Genomic DNA, 18,710 nt, shown 5'->3' with positions numbered 1-18,710 from the left:
TGATGAGGTTTGGATGCTTCTGGTCATCATTGGCGCCAGGGAACTTTCCCCAACAAACCCCTCCAGTGTCCTCTGCTGCCACTCTCTGCAAAACCACACAGAGCAACAACCTCCCCACTTAACTAGCTAACAGCCTCCCTCCTTATTACCAATGCAAAGTCACAATCCGCAGTACTCACGGACCCATACAGCTCTGGGCAGCAGTGATACTGGGTCCAGCTCTGGTTCATCCTTCTCAGGTGATTCCTCCTTAGCACAGTGCTCCTCCTGGCTCCTGTCCTGGGGCATCACCAGTCAGCCGTTGTCTCCCTCCCAGGCTTCAGGCAGTTTCTTGACTATTTCACTCTGTGAGCGTCTGCTTGCTGCAGCCCTTCTGTCTGGAACTCCAGACATACATCCCTGTTGCTTTCCCCTCTCTTTTTCTCTGCTCCTCCTCCCGCAAACAACACTTCCTTCTTCTGGGACAATCAGCACTTCCCCCCTCAGGAAAAAGATTTAAAGGGACCATGCTTTCTGAACGCCAAGGAGGTTACACCATAAAACTGGCAATAAGGACAACCCAGAACAGCCATCTTAACTTCAGTACCTGGAAAGATAATGGAACAAATAATTAAGCAATCAATTTACTTGCTTATCTTACCTTGAAGATGATAAGTAACAACATGGATTTGTCAAGAATAAATTGTGTCAAACCAGCCTAATAGTTTTCTTTGACAGGATAACAAGCCTTATGGATAGAGGGGAAGTGGTAGATGTAGTATATCTTGACTTCAGCAAGTCTTTTGATATGGTCTCACATGACCTGCTCATAAACAAACAAGGGAAATATAACCTAGAGGGAGCTACTATAAGGTGGGTGCATAACAGATTGTAAAACCATTCCCAGAGAGTAGTTATTAGTGGCTCACAGTCAATCACGAAGTACATACTGAGTGGGGTCCTGTAGGGATCAGTTCTGGGTCTGGTTCTCTTCAATATCTTCATCAATGATTTATATAATGGCATAGAGAGTACACTTATAAAGTTTGTGGATGATACCAAGCTGGGAGGGATTGCAAGTGCTTTGGAGGATAGGATTAAAATTCAAAAAGATCTGTACAAATTGAAGAAATGGTCTGAAGTAAATAGGATGAAATTCAATAAGGACAACTACAAAGTACTCCACTTAGGAAGGAACAGTTAGTGGTGCACATACAAGATGCAAAATGATGGCCTAGGAAGGAGTACTTCAGAAAGGGATTTGGGAGTCATAGTGGATCACAAGCTAAATATGAGTGAACAGTGTAACACTTGTGCAAAAAAAGAAAATATCATTCTGGGATGTATTAGCAGGAGTGTTGTAAGCAAGACACAAGTAGTAATTCCTCCACTCTACCGTGTGCTGATTAGGCCTCAACTAGTATTTTGTTCAGATCTGGATGACACATTTCAGGAAAGATGTGGACAAATTGGAGAAATTCCAGAGAAGAGGAACAAAAATTATTAAAGGTCTAGAAAACATGACCTATGAAAAAAAGATTGAAAAAACTTGGTTTCTTTCATATGGAGAAGGGCAGACTAAGTGGGGACATAACAGTTTTCAAGTACATAAAAGGTTGTTACAAGGAGGAGGGAAAATTGTTCTCTTTATCCTCTGAGGATAGGACAAGAAGCAATGGGCTTAAATTGAAGCAAAGACAGTTTATGCTGGACCTTAGGAAAAACTTCCTGTCAGGGTTGTTAAGTGCTGGAATAAATTGTTTAGGGAGGTTGCTGAATCTCCATCACTGGAGATTGTTAAGAGCAGGTTAGACAAACACCTGTCAGGGATGGTCTAGGTAATACTTAGTCCTGCCTTGAGAACAGGGATGAACTAGATGACCTCTTGAGGTCCCTTTCAGTCCTATGATTCACATTCTATTTTGAGCATGTTAGCTTGAACAGAGATAGTACATGTCTCACCAGTCTTGGAGGCACACTGGTTGCAGTGTAGATGTACCTTGTGACAACAACCTTCCCTAGCAGCTTCTTCCACCAGAATCAAGAAAATATCAACATGAAGGGTGAATCTCATGGGAGCTGTGGACAGAGATTTCTTGGCAACAGGCCCAAGACTTTAGAACTCATTACCAGAGGAGATTAAAATAACCATTAATCTCACAGCCTTCAGAGTGAAGCGTAAAATGAATTTCTTCGATTTTGCATTTCAGCAGTTGCAACTAAAAATCAGAAGTGAAGGAAAGAAGTGGAAGAAAAGGGGAAGGAGGCAAATGACATGGGAGGAGGAGGAGGAGAGGAGGAAGAAGGAAGAGCAGGGGAAGAAGGAAAAAATATTTTCCTTATATTGATTTTGTATATATTCATTTTAAAGCACCTGTCCAAAATGCTTCAATGGAAATAAGGAAGAAAGTTAGGCCATTGACCTTTTATAGTGCTAAACTCTTTGTGAGGTGCACAGATACTAAATATTTTGGTGTGCTATTAAAACCTGAATGGCTAGATAAGTAGAATGGCATCTCTTGCTCTTTTGAAAGCAAAACGAAACAAAACAATAACTTATAGTCTCATATGGACTATATAAAGTCCACTTATTTGTTTCATGTAGTCAGCCAAAACACTGCATGACTGAAATACTTGTAGCTAGGGCTGTCAAGTGATTAAAAAAAATTAATAGCGATCAACCGCAGGATTAAAAAAAAATTATAGTGATGAATCGCACTGTTAAACAATAATAGAATACCATTTATTTCAATATTTTTGTATGTTTTCTACATTTTCAAATATATTTATTTCGAATACAACACAGAATACAAAGTGTAGAGTGCTCACTTTATATTTATTTTTATTACAAATATTTGTACTGTAAAAATAAAAAAAAGGTATTCTACAATTCACCTCATAATAGTAGTGTAGTGCAATCTCTATCAAGAAAGTTGAACTTACAAATGTAGAATTATAAACAAAAAAACTGCATTCAAAAATAAATAAATGTAAAATTTTAGAGCCTAAATTCCACTCAGTCCTATTTCTTGTTCAGCCAGTTGCTCAGACAAATGAGTTTGTTTACATTTTCAGAAGATTATGCTGCCCATGTCTTGTTCAAAATATCATCAGAAATTGAGAACAGGTGTTCTCATTGCACTGTTGCAGCTGGCGTTGCAAGATATTTATGTGTCAGATGCGCTAAAGATTCATATGTCCTTTCATGCTTCAGCCACCATTCCAGAGGACATGCATCCATGCTGATGACAGATTCTGCTCAATAACAATCCAAAGCAATGCAGAACAACACATGTTCATTTTCATCATCTGAGTCAGATGCCACCAGCAGAAGGCTGATTTTCTTTTGTTGGTGCTTCGGGTTCTGTAGTTTTCGCATTAAAGTGTTGCTCTTTTAAGACTTCTGAAAGCATGCTCCACACCTCACCCCCTCAGATTTTGGAAGGCACTTCAGATTCTTAAACCTTGGGTCGAGTGCTGTAGCTATCTTTAGAAATCTCACATTGGTACCTTCTTTGCGTTTTGTCAAATCTGCAGAGAAAGTGTTATTAAAATGAACAACGAATGTTGAGTCATTATCTGAGATTACTATAACATGAACTATATGGCAGAATGCACATGAAATAGAACCGGAGACATACAATTCTTCCCCAAGGAGTTCAGTCACAAATTTAATTAACACATTATTTTTGTAACGATCTTCACCAGCATGGAAGCATGTCCTCTGGAATGGTGGCCGAAGCATGAAGGAGCATATGAATGTTTAACATGTCTGGCACATAAATACCTTGCAATGCCAGCTACAACAGTGTCATGCAAACACCTGTTCTCACTTTCTGGTGACATTGTAAATAAGAAGTGGGCAGCATTAGCTCCCATAAATGTAAACAAACTTGTTTGTTTTAGCGATTGGCTGAATGAGAAATAGGAGTGAGTGGACTTGCAGGCTCTAAAGTTTCACATTGTTTTGTTTTTGAGTGCAGTTATGTAACAAAAACATTACATTTGTAAGTTGCACTTTCATGATAAAGAGATTGCACCACGGTACTTGTATGAGGTGAATTGAAAAATGCTACTTCTTACGTTTATCATTTTTACAGCACAAATATTTCTAATAAAAATAATATAAAGTGAGCAGTGTACACTTTGTATTCTATATTGTATTTCAAATCAGTATATATGAAAATGGAGAAAAGCATCCAAGAATATTTAATAAATTTCAATTGGTATTCTATCATTTATCATTCTATATCAATGCAATTAAAAAATTAATCACAATAATTTTTTGGCGTTAATCATGTGAGTTAACTGTGATTAATCGACAGCCCTACTTGTAGCCATTACTATTTTTATGATTCAATTTTATTACTATGCATATGCAGATCCTTACCTCCACGGGGTTATGGTTTTTTGGTTGTTTTTTTGCTTGGTTGGTTGATGTGACATTCCCCTCTGGTGTTATTCGGAATGGTGATCTGCTAGGTCACTCTAATCCTTGACTCTGGGAGCCAACCTTACCCTGCTCTGCTGTGAGAACCCCCACTCCTGGGCTGTTCACGCACAGTCTCTGGCATGTAAGCTGCTCCTTGGATTGTGCAACCAGATGATACTAGCCAATATCTCTGGTCCCAGACACTACCCTAGGAACCTCTGTCTTGTAGTGTCCAGTTATGCCCACCGGATACATCAAGCTTATATGAGTTCATCAATTTAACAAAGAAATTGATATGTACCAGGCTTGTTATCCCAAGGGAAGTCTCTGACATGCTTCAAACCAAACACACTGCTTCTGGTAGAATAAACAAACAAATTTATTATCTATGGAAGATAGATTTTAAGTGATTATAAGTCAAAGAATAACAAGTTAGATTTGGTCAAATGATATAAAAGCAAAACACATTCTAAGCTTATCTTAACACTTTCAGTGCCCTTACAAACTTAGATTCTTCTCACCACAGGGTGTCTGGTTGCTCTTCAGCCAGGCTTTCCCCTTTGATCAGTGCTTCAGTTGCTTGGTGGTGATGTCTGTATATGGAGGTGGAAGAGAGAGGAAGAGCATGGCAAACGTCTTCTCAATTTATCATGTCTTTTCTTCTCTCTTAGCTTTGCCCCCCACCCTTTAGAGTCACGTGGGCATTATGTCATTACGGTCCCAAACTAACCAAAGGAAGGGGGGTTACTCACTCGAGAGTCCAACAGATCCTTTGTTGTTGCGTAGGCCAGTGTCCTTTGTTCCTGTGAGGCTGGGCAAGGTTTGTTCCATACATGCCCTGATGAGGTGTGAACTGCCCCTGTGCTTTTGGAGAGTTTTTGTCTGGGCATGCTTTAAGCCATGGGGACACATTTTCAGCCTCATAACTACATACATGAAATTATAACCTATAACATTACTATAACATTATTATAACAACAATTACTATAACATTACCATAACAACAATGCTCAATACATCATGAGCCTTCCGAAGACACCCAACATGACAAACTGTGCATTGGATACCACACAATCATATTATAAAGATGAACATGGGTGTTCTCCCGAGGTACAGAACATCGTAATTGGGTGGTTGGTTTTTTTTGCCCATGGTGGCAAGGATGGGATCCTCATTAATATCACCATGGGTAACTTCAATGGAAACTGGTCACATGGGATTTCCTGCCCTCTGACTGGTTAGATTAAACCAGACAGGTCACAGGGATCTTTTTCAAATGGCAGTAGGGACAGAGGCAAGAGCTACACTCTGCGGTGGTCCCCTTTCAACGATGCTAACTGTAGCTCTTGGAAGGAAAAGGATCAATCACCAATATACATGGAAAGTCTCCAGACCTTGGTCTGGGAACATGAAAGAGCTAAAATAGTGCCTTATTTGTGGCAGGAATTTTCTCTTCATTTCTAAATTGTCTGTCATGACTCTAGAGTCAACAATAAGACTGAAAATAAATTTCGAAATATGGCTCAGAAGAAATTGGCTGAATTTGGAGAGGCAAACAGGTCCACTTGCGGAAGTACTGTTGTCTCAGCTATGGGTTTTCCCAGTGAGTTTGATGTTCAGGGAAGCACTGGGGAAATTCCAAGTGATCCATTATTTTTATACGCCAAAAAGGAGATCTGTAAATGATAGCATCAACCCTGCTCTCTGCAGAGTCAAATATGCCTTCCTTCACTATGCTGTTTGCATGATTTGGGCAGCTAGGTCCAGTAATCTGATGGAAAAATGCAAGAATTCATCTGTTTTTGTCTCTTGGGTGGCAAGAGTCCTTGGAAGGTTGCAGGGGTCTTGTGCTAATTGTTAATCTGAGTGAAGGTTTTATATGGTCAAATACAATAAAACTGCAGCCAAAGTCTTTTAAAGGAAACCAAGATGGTGTGAGTTTTATTCACACTGCTTGCAGGTGGCATCAGCAGTGTGCTATGAATAGTTTACTGTGGAAATTTCCATTGTAAGGTACATAAGAAGAGACTATTGTTATTTTCTTCCTACTGTAATAAGAATACAATGTATTATCACTGGATAGTGTTGTAAATAAAAAGATGCTGGGGTGGATTCTCAGATGCACTAAAGTTGGATTTAGCATAGGTGAGGAAAGCCTGCAGTAAATATATATAATTTGAACTGCCATAATCTGAATGACAAGATTTGTGCTGTGATATTAACATACAGTAATATAGTAGTATTATAGGTGGGTGTGGCAGTTCAACCTATTATTAAGGTTGCTCAACAATTCCCATTTTAAGAATCTGTTTTCAGTTACTTATAACTTTGCCAAACTTTAAACATTCAAAATGAAATTTCTCATGTCTAGTATCTCCTTCAGACTGAATTGTTCTGAAAAAAATTATCTAAAACAGTTCAGCTGTTTGTGAGAATGAGGCTAATGGAAATATTCTAATAATGTTCTTTTGATGTATAGTTTTTGTGTGTGTTTGTGTAATAGTATGTTGGAATGTGTGAAAATATACAGAAGTTATTATGCAGTAAGAATACATTTTTTGCTGTTGTGTCTTATGGGATCAGTACATTGTTCCGTGAGCAGCTGAGGTATTCATTCCATTATGTATTACTTTGTATTATGCAGAGTTCCCTTGACATGAATGGGAGACTTGCCTCATGGATTTCAGTGGGACTTTGCTTAGTAACAATGATACATCGAAATGTTGCATATTAAAGTGACTCAGAGAAATGAAGCAATATGGTTTGCTCCCAGCTGTGTGGTTATCACAGCACAGAATTAATTTGCTAATAACAATTCTGTATAAAAGAGGATTGCATATTTTGTTTTTAAAAAATTTAAATAAATTTTGACACTGAAGAGTAGTGACATTCTAGAAGTGAAATTTCTGTCTAGAATTATATAAAAGTTAATAAATGACCTGTTTTAGCAAGAAGAACATGATATTTCTAAACTGCAAACCCCCGCACAACTTTATAGACACAATGAATTAAAATCAATTGACACTGACAAAACAGAAGAGAGCAGAAATAAAAAATACCATCCATACTTCATACTGGGCCATTTCAATTTTAAATTATTAGTTAAAACAAGACAAAAATATACTGTTGATTTTAGTAATGTATCATTCATTTACCTTTAATAAGGTTTTATTTTCTAACAGTCATACTGAATGCACTTACAGAACAGCATATAAAGTATACAGAGCAACAGAACAAGAATAAACAGATATTTATAGAGCTGTTTTTCAAGAGGCAGATTAACCTATTGTCTAACAGGTTGAAACAATTAGGACCTAATTCTTCCCTGGTGTAACTCCATTGACTTCAACCTTGACCTTTTAGCCTTGATTTAAAGGTAGTTGCTCCAAGATGAATTTGGCTATAATGCTCAGGAAGAGAAGGGAAAGACAACCACACATCATGAATCTCAGAGACTAAACCAATGTCAAGATGAATCCCTCTTCTACTTGCATCCTGATACAAACAGGACTTACTTTAAGAAAAGACAAGTGCCTGGATAGCCAGCTGCATTTCACCAGAAAGTCAAGTCTGAGGAGGGGAACTGATTCTGAGAAATTACACACAGACAACCACAAGTGATATGATTAAATTATACATTAGCTGTGCAACAACTGTCTGTGAGGAGCATGGGGAAAACAAATCACAAACATGCCCCTGAAATTACCTGAAATATCCATAAGCATATATCTGAATGCTGGGGAGTTTCTGTATATCCCATTACAATCTGTAAGAAATATGTAGCAAGTTTACCGCTGAACCCATTTTCACTATGAAGCCATATAGATTGTCTTTTGGAAAGCAGGAGAAATTCGGAAAGCAAAATTCTTTCCCAAATCATTTAAGCGCTGTGATGCACCAATATCTCATAATGTAAATCTCACAGTATGCTAATCACAGCTTAAAGAAGTCCAGCAGACCCTCGTTTGGCAGTGCTGCCCAGGAACCAGGATGACACATAATGTATATGACAGGCTATCAAAAGTAATCCTCTCTTCTAAATAAGTGGTCAGGCAGGCTTGCTAGGAAAGTAATTTAGCTTCATTCTTGAAAGTAAAACCCCACAAAACAAACAAAAAAACTTGCATGCATTTAGATTTGTGTGCCAAGAACTCATATTAAGTAGATCAGAGAGGTTTTAGCATGGTGCCAACCCCAGGACAGTATTACCACCTAGTGAATGTCTATACATTTTCCAACTTGACATATATCAGTGATTATATCCAATTCTTTATATAAGAATTTAAATATATTTCTTTCTAGATTGTTTATAATACTAACAAGAAAAATTGAAAAGCAGACTTTCACACGTCATGTCTATTTTTACTCTCTGCTATGAGAGTCCCTTCTGCAGTGTGTGCATTGCATTTGAATGCATAGCCAGCTTACCAATAAATATGGAAGTACGTTCATATTTCATAGTTGTGATGTCATCAGAAGGTTGTATTTCGTGTCCATCTAGTGATCCCATGAAATATGATTTCACTCAGTTTCAAGTTTTAATCAACAGATTAAAATCGTTCCCCTCTATTCGACATTGGTGAGGCCTCATCTGGAGTACTGTGTCCAGTTTTGGGCCCCACACTACAAGAAGGATGTGGATAAATTGGAGAGAGTCCAGCGAAGGGCAACAAAAATGATTAGGGGTCTGGAACACATGACTTATGAGGAGAGGCTGAGGGAGCTGGGATTGTTTAGCCTGCAGAAGAGAAGAATGAGGGGGGATTTGATAGCTGCTTTCAACTACCTGAAAGGGGGTTCCAAAGAGGATGGCTCTAGACTGTTCTCAATGGTAGCAGATGACAGAACGAGGAGTAATGGTCTCAAGTTGCAGTGGGGGAGGTTTAGATTGGATATTAGGAAAAACTTTTTCACTAAGAGGGTGGTGAAACACTGGAATGCGTTACCTAGGGAGGTGGTGGAATCCCCTTCCTTAGAGGTTTTTAAGGTCAGGCTTGACAAAGCCCTGGCTGGGATGATTTAACTGGGAATTGGTCCTGCTTCGAGCAGGGGGTTGGACTAGATGACCTTCTGGGGTCCCTTCCAACCCTGATATTCTATGATTCTATGATTCTATGATTTCTGGTTGGATTTCAACAGTGCTTCCTCTGCTGCCACATTTGATATTTTGTTTGTTTACAAAGCTTAATGGTATAATTTTAATTAATCTTGTAAAATTTATGAAGACCTTCATTAAATGCTATTGCAACAAGAAGCAATGCACACAAAGAAAAAACTTCTTTCTCTATGGGGCAAACCTGTGTCTGAGGATTTGCCCTTAATATAGAGCTGGTTCAATTCTAGTACATAAAGGATGTATGAAAATATTTTGGCTGGCATTCTGGATGGGAATAATGATGGCTAGAGAATCTACTAATCCCCCCACTCTGTCCCCACCAACAGAAGTACCCTGCAGGCAGGTTGACAGAGAACACCTGCAAACATATGCTTTACAATGTGCAGGTTTCCCTGAGAGACATCATACAAATGAAATCTCATGTGATAACCATATAAGCTCCACTGTTGCTAGAGTCCTCTCATTTTAGTTGAGATAGGAATGGCCTCATTAAGATTTAGGATGCTGATTTGGTTTTTAACAGTAGCCTCCAGTTTTTGGATCATAAAATTATTCTTCTATATAATTTAGGATCCTATTAGATTACACATATTTCATTGCATTTATTATTCACAGTAAGGTGATCGTATTTTCAAAATAAAACCCAGAACATATAGTTTTGATACATAATTCCTATTCTCCACCTCCTTTATTTTTGTTTTGTTTTGTTTCTAGCTCTCTTATTTAGATTACACACATCTATATTGACAGAAAGATTCCTACTTTATCATCTCCATCATTCAGCATCACTTCCACTTCTTGCTCATTTCCAATATTCCTAGCAAACTTATATACAGTATATTTAATACTCTATGTATTTTCTATATTTACTCTATATTTTCTATTTCAAAACAATTCTATCTTTTCTTATTTTTAAGTTGGACACATACCAAGCTATTTAGTTTAAATGAAAAGTACCCTTTGCCCTGTTTTCACTAAGTTTGAGAACCATCTGACATATCTTTTAATCTAGGATGTAGGAACCTCCTCTGAGTATATGGTGACCATTTTGATAGCCTGTGAATGCAAAAGCTTCATATGTTCCATTTGTTTATCTATCTGTCAGTCTCCTATATCAGTCTTCACTTCTCTTTACTTATGCTACTAGGATCTTTGAAAGTTTACTAGTATGAATGCAATGTTCAGTTCTCTTTTGCAATCTCTTTAGTCATTCTTTAATATGTTTTTTCCTTCACTGTTATCATTTGTTTCCATATGGATGACAACCAGTGGGAATAATTCAGAATTATTCTCGATTGCCATGTCATACTGTTCTCGGCTTTCTGGGCGATTTCTGTCATCTTTTCTTTTAATTTCTTAGGGGAGTCACTGCCAAGGTCATCAGATCTCCAATGGAAGTCAATGAAGAACAAAACCTGTCTTTATTCTTTGTCTCCTTATCCCTCCCCTCAAAATTTGAAGTAGGGAAGTACCTCAGTTATTATAAGCCACTTAGAGCCATTTGTTTAACTTCCTCACTGTTCCCTAATATGCCTAGTACTATGAGCTTGGTGAACCATCTGTTCTGCCAACAAAGTATCAAAGATACACAAGTTCACTGGAATGTCAGTAACATTATGCAGGTCATAGTAATCCCTTTACAGTACAATTACTGAATGGAAGACAAGCTTTGAAGTGAATGTATGATGAGCTGTCCTTTACATTTCCACAGCAGATGTCCATATTTTTTCACCCTACCAGAGGAAGAGCTCTTTTTTCTCTTCTTTCTCCGCATCCACTTCTCTCTGTTCTTACATTCTATTATATTCTTCCTCACGTTTCTTCTACTGCTTATTCCTTCTTCCTCGCCTCTCTTTCAATTTATTCATCCAGCATTTTTTAGTGAACAACACATTTTTGGAGGGTTGGGAGAGTTAGAGGAGTATTGATCACATAAAGGATTGACTTCAATGATTCATGTTGTTACCATAATTTGATCATGTTTACTTAAGTGTACAGACTTAATTCCAGAAGTTACAAACAGCCTAACCCAGTCTGATGTGTTTGGATTGCAAAGGCTTATAATACAGGAATAAGACAATATATTTGTTCAAAACTCTCTAATAAAATTATGTGTCTATAGGAACAATGTCAATAAAAATGCTTAAATATACTTGATTAATTTAAACTTTAAAACTGTTCAGAAACTGAAAAATAATAATAACATGAGACGGCCATACTGGGTCAGACCTCTGGTCCACCTTCCGCAGTATCCTCTCTTCTGACTGTGGTCATTGCCAGATGCTTCCAAGGGAATGAACAAACAGAACGGGGCAATTCACTGAGTTATCCATTCCCTGTCATCCATTCCCAGCTTCCAGCAATCAGAGTTTAGGGATACCCAGAGTATGGGGTTGCATCCCTGGCCATCTTGGCTAATAGCCATTGATGGACCTATACTTCATTAACTTATCTAATTCTTTTTTTTAACTGAGATATGCTTTTGGACTTCATAATATCCCCTGGCACTGAGTTCCACAGGGTGACCGCACGTGCGAAGAAGTACTTCCTTATGTTTGTTTTAAACCCGCTGTCTATTAATTTCATTGTGTGACCTCTGGTGCATGGATTATGCAAATAGGTAAATAACATTTCCCTAATCAGTTTATTCCCACCATTCATGATTTTATAAACCTCTTTCATATCTCCCCACCCCCACCATCATCTCTTTTCCAAACTGAACAGTCCCAGTCTTTTTAATCTCTCCTCAGATGGAAGCTGTTCCACACCCCTAATTATTATTGGTGCCCTTCTCTGTATCTTCTCCAATTCTAATATATTTTTTGAGATGCGATAATGAGAACTATACTCAGTATTCAAGGTTGGGCATACCATGGACTTATATAGTGGCATTATGATATTCTCTGTCTTATTATCTATCCCCTTCCTTATGGTCCCTAACTTTTTGTTAGCTTTTTTGACTGCCGCTGCACATTGAACAGATGTTTTCAGAGAACTATCCACAATGACTTTCAACATGATAACAGCTTATTTAGTCCTCATCATTTTGTATGTACAGTTAGGATTATGTGCACTACTTTTCATTTATCAGCATTGAATTTCATTTGCCAGTGTCTTCCCGAGTCACCCAGTTTTGCAACTCTTTGCAGTCTGCTTTGGATTTAACTATCTGGAGTAATTTTGTATATCTGCAAACTCACTGTTTACCCTTTTTCCTGAGGCTGTTTATGAATACTGTATGTTGAACAACACTGGTCCTGCTGCAGATCCTTTGGGACCCCACTATTTAGCTCTCTCCACTGTGAAAACTGACTGGTTATTCCTATCCTTTATTTTTCATTTTTTAACCAGTTACTGATCCACGAGAGGACTTACCCTCTTATCCCATGACTTCTTACTTTGCTTAAGAGCCTTTGGTGAGGGATTTTGTCAAAGGCTTTCTGAAAGTCCAAATACACTATATCCACTAGATCAACCTTGTCTACATATTTATGGACACGCTTAAAGAATTTTAATAGATTGAAGTGGCATGATTTTACTTTACAAAATGATTAAATGATTAAACTACATCAAGAAAGCAGTTCAAGTTTAATAATGCCAGCAGTTGGACTCATGGATTATGACTAATCAGTGCACTTGTTAAAATTGATAATGCACATACCAATCCAAGACCATGGTATATTGCAGTGTCTGGTATGGCACACAATTGTGAAAAGTAACAAACATTATCAACAGTTATATTGATAGTTAGTAGAAAAGTAAGAAGACTGTTAAATTTTAGTGGTTTGGCTTTACAATTTTACTGTTTCCTGGAGGTGCTGACAAGTGTCAGAGGAGATAGCTCAGGACATCTCAGGTGAGCTGCATAATAATCCTCTCTGCATGCCCTTTAAGCTGTCCTGACTTTTGATGACATTATATTGAGCAGGGTGACTAGGAGGCAGAAAATGTCCTTATTCAAAGAAGACAAAGGGCAGATCAGTGAGATACTCTGTAAAAATAAGGAGTCCTTGTGGTACCTTAGAGACTAACACATTTATTTATTTATTTACTCTGTAAAGTTATTCATCAGTGTGGTCTAACCTGAATTGCTACAGGAGTGGAGTGGAATTGCACTCTGTATAACATTCAGCAGCCATGCAGCTATCATTCAATGTCCGGACCAAATTTTTCAGTCTTAAATTTTACTTTATCTCCCCTACAGACATGGTCAGTCTGGCCTAGCAGTCACAGCTGGGCTGGGGTCTGCACATCAGGGACTGTAGTTGCTGAGCACGAGTCAGAGGAATTACAAGAGCTAGGTTCAGTAAGCAAGAGTTGGGATCAGAGTTGGGCCACAGGTCATAGGTAGTACCAGGCTGGAATCAGGAATCAGGGTCAGAGTCACACTGGAATCAGACACCAGAAGACAAGGCAAAGTCTGGCATCACGGCAGGCCAAAGTCTATGTGGTTCCCCAGACAACTTTCTGGGGCAAGCCCAGGTTAAGTGGGCACTTGGACTATCAAAGGGCCACAGTGTACTGTCACTCTGGCTCCCTAGGGTTGTACCTACTCTCCACAGTGCTCCCTGGCTGCAAGTCTGCAATACCTCCCAGTGCTATTGTGGGAATATCAGCAATCCCAGGCTCTATATATCCAGCTCCTTATATATATCCCTAGTCCCTTACACAGACCTTCTGAAAGTGCAGAAGGAAAAACACATTAAGTTCTGCAGTGGTTTCTCTCAGTCTTTCTCGACATAAACCTGTAAAATGCCACTATGAGCATGTTTACATTGCAATATAAGCTCAGGCTCAGAATCATGCTTAAGCCCTTACTGCCATTCTGTCTACACACAGATCTCTCAGGCTCAGTTCTAGGACCACGGGAAGGCAGAAGGTCTGAGCCTGAATCCAGATGGGAGAGGGAGCTCAAGCCCTATTATTTGGAATGTACACACAGCTGCCCAGTCCTTCCGTCCACACACTCCGGTCCTTGGAACCTGTCAGAACTATTCCCCAATGCAAACTTATTTTGTCCTCTCTCCCAAGAATTGCAAATCAACTCCAGGGAAATGGAAGCACCTGTCCCACACCTTCCCCACATATACTTGTTCTAGTATAGCAACTCGGTATTTAACCCTTCCATTTTATTCTGAGTGACATGCTGAAAATGCACTTTAGGAGAACCTTTGGTGTTTGCAATGGATATTGACTAGTATAGTACTTTACAAAGTATACTGCATTGTGGTCACTGGAGCACATTCCAATTTTAGTTAATTTCTGGTGCAAGGCCAGCAAAACAATCGATTTTAGTCAGAGTACCAGGAATGACAATGCATTCAGCAACTAATGCAGAAGTTGTCAATATTGGAAATTTACCGGATCAGTGACCAGTGCAGGGAACGGATTAAGCAACTCAAGACCAAGTACCAGAAAACTCGGGACCACAACCACACCTCTGGCAACTTGCTGACATCATGCACATTTTATGATGAGTTTGACTTCTTCTTATTGGATCTAGAGCTTGCCAAGCCAAACTGTGGCAGCCTCATCAACGAAGTGTAGAGCCCTAAGACCACCATTAAATCTGGTCAGAGGGCAATCATCAGTGATGTGTGATATTGACAGTCTTTGGCCACACCTGTACTAACCTAAGGACTTCCAGATTTTGTGTGCCAGGGGACTAAACATTTTCAAAATGATGCCTGAGTCACTGAAGGTACTCACTGAGAGCTTTGTACCTTGGAGGGCTACAGTAAAAGCCTCCACAGGAATCTGGCTTGGATGGATTCAATCCAGGGAGCCATGGAGAGAGACACGGGATGCCTGTGCCAGAAATCCAGTCTTGGAGGCAATGGGCCTGCCCTGTGGAGCTGTGTGGGTCCTTGCCACACTTAATGGCTCACTCCCAAGAGACTTGTGCATAGACCAGAGCCTGTGAAGAGAGGATGATTTTTATCCATCAACATGTGAGCGATATACCTAGCAGACTTCAACTGCAACACTGAGTTTGACTGGGTGCTGGAGATTGCACTGAGCCCTGAGCCACCAGCAGTGCACTAGTCAGCCAGGCTAGTAACCTGCTTGTCCCAGAAGCCAACATGGAAATCAGTGGGAGCCACCAGCAGGCAGCAAATGAAGCAAATGAATAAACTGCCAGCTTGGAATAAACTTGTAGCCCCCTCCCTTTGCCAATCAGGCACCACAAGAACTGTTATTTCCCCCAAAATGTGCAATATTTGAAATTATAGAGGAGGTTCCCCCAAACTCCATTTTTTTTTGAAAAATAATATAAAATGTTGTGATTTTTGACTTACCATTCTCTCAGCACTTCTTTCACTGAGATTAACCCAGCTGTGTTCAGGGAGCTTCTGTGGTGTGAAGCAGCCCTCTGGCAATCTATTGAAATTCCGTTTCAAACAGTAACATTTTCTGTCCCTGAAATTCCAACATTATTTTTTTCTGAGCTCCTACCCTGAGCTACTAAAGACAGTAACGTTCCGTGTCCTGTCCTGTTCCAGGCCCCTCGACCGCCACAGGCTGCAGTGCCTCCATAACTCACCAAACCTTCACAGACCCTTCCAAGAGGAAGTGTTTATGGGATGGACTTATGCTTGAAGTTCTGGACAGGGCCAACCCTCAGGTCAAGTACCAAAGGCAAAGGGACTTGTAGCAAGAGGAAAGACAAGCCCAGAGGAAAGAGGAAAGGTTCAGGCTGGCTTTTCAGCTTGAGGACAGGGTTGAGGCACAGGAGCAGGCATTTGCTTTGGAGTTCCTGGAACAGGAACAGTAGTTAAGGGGGGAAGGCAAAGCGCAACAGAGAGAACTGTTTGGGTGGTGGCTGTGTCTAACAGCCACAAGAGTTCAGGCTCCCGTTGCGCCCATACCATGGGCTGTGACCCCTCTGTGGAATTCTGATCTGCATTCCAGAAACAACTGGCTGGGTGGCCCATGCAATTGGGCCCTATGAGCAACTGGACAGAGAAAATGTGCCCCATGCAGTCCTCAGTGCTGAACCCTTCCTCCTTGGATATCTCCAACCCCCCCTGAGCCAACACAACTGCATGGCAAACATGGAAAGTAGGGAAAGGAAAACCAGAGGCCGGGGATAAACAATAGTAAGCAAATATACATAGTTTTACTGTTTGCGGTTGTTTATGCACTTTGTTCATGGTTACTTTTAAAGCTTTTAAAGGGTTTAGGGGTGCTAATGGCAGCTGGTCCACAAGGCAATGGATTAATATTGTACTTTTTTAAATACATGTGCAAAAATAAATGTTTTTACTTTATAAAGAAATTATATTGCCATCACTGCATATAATGTGTACGTCAAAAATAAAGGTAAACACATGATCAGGGACAACTGGTAAGTTGTATGCAAAACCCATGTCTTGGTACAGCTACAATCCATACTGTTCCTACCCTCCCTGCATTTCATTAGCGGTCACGTCATTCAAAAGTACAATGCGTGTCAATCAACAACTGCACTCACCCAAGCACATTCATAAAGGTACTGTTCTCCATCTTCCAGTGCCCCATAAAAGTCCATAATGTTGGAATACAAAGCATACATGAATACAAAGCCCTGGGCATCCAGCTCCAGCTGGGTTAGGTGCCATTTTGGGCTGAATGTACCAGTTCAGGGGCCTCTCACAGTTATAGTCCATTCAGGGAGGAATGGCTTACCTTTGTCTTCACAAAGATTGTGAAGAGCACAGCAAGCAACAGTAACATGGACAGCATTATTGATAATAGAATCCAGATGTAGGGTCTGTATTAGGGGTGTCGATTAATCGCAGTTAACTCACGCGATTAACTCAACAAATTAATCACAATTAAAAAAATAATTGCCATTTTAATTGTGCTGTTAAACATTAGACTACCAATTGAAATGTATTAAACATTTTGGATAGTTTTTTACATTTTCATATATATTGTATTCTGTGTTGTAAAAATGATAAACAAAAGAAACAGTATTTTTCAATTCACCTCAGACAAGTACTGCAGTGCAATCTCTTCGACGTGAAAGTGCAACTTACAAATGTAGATTTTTTTTGTTACATAACTGCACTCAAAAACAAAACAACGTAAAACTTTAGTGCCTACAAGTCCACTCAGTCATACTTCTTCTTCAGCCAATCACTAAGACAAACATAAGAACATAAGAATGGCCATACTGGGTCAGACCAAAGGTCCATCCAGCCCAGTATCCTGTCTACCAACAGTGGCCAATGCCAGGTGCCCCAGAGGGAGTGAACCTAACAGGTAATGATCAGGGATAGCTCAGTGGTTTGAGCATTGGCCTGCTAAACCCAGTGTTGTGAGTTCAATCCTTGAGGGGGCCATTCAGGGATCTGGGGCAAAAAATGGGGATCGGTCCTGCTTTGAGCAGGGGGTTGGACTAGATGACCTGCTGAGGTCCCTTCCAGCCCTGATATTCTATGATTCTAAGTAATCTCTCTCCAGCCATCCATCTCCACCCATCCTGGCTAATAGCCATTAATGGACTTAACCTCCATGAATTTATCCAGTTCTCTTTTAAACCCTGTTACAGTCCTAGCCTTCACAACCTCCTCAGGCAAGGAGTTCCACAGGTTGACTGTGCGCTGAGTGAAGAAGAACTTCCTTTTATTTGTTTTAAATCTGCTATCCATTAATTTCATTTGGTGGCCCCTAGTTCTTTATATTATGGGAACAAGTAAACAACTTTTCCTTATTCACTTTCTCCACACCACTCATGAGTTTATATACTCTATCATATTCCCCCTTAGTCTCCTCTTTTCCAAGCTGAAAAATCCTAGCCTCTTTAATCTCTCCTCATATGGAACTCGTTCCAACCCCCCAATCATTTTAGTTGCCCTTTTCTGAACCTTTTCTAATGCCAGTATATCTTTTTTTAGATGAGGGGACCACATCTGTATGTGGGTGAACCATGTGGGTGAACCATGGATTTATATAAGGGCAATAAGATATTCTCTATCTTATGCTCTATCCCTTTTTTAATGATTCCTAACATCCCGTTTGCTTTTTTGACTGCTGCTGCACACTGTGTGGACATCTTCAGAGAATTATCCACAATGACTCCAAGATCTTTCACCTGATTAGCTGTAGCTAAATTAGCCCCCATCATATTGTATGTATAGTTTTGGGGTTATTTTTTCCAGTGTGCATTACTTTATGTTTATCCACATTAAATTTCAT

The sequence above is a fragment of the Lepidochelys kempii genome, chromosome 3, assembly GCF_965140285.1.
Source record: "Lepidochelys kempii isolate rLepKem1 chromosome 3, rLepKem1.hap1, whole genome shotgun sequence".
Classification (NCBI taxonomy): Eukaryota; Metazoa; Chordata; order Testudines; family Cheloniidae; genus Lepidochelys; species Lepidochelys kempii.
This window is presented reverse-complemented; position numbering follows the sequence as displayed.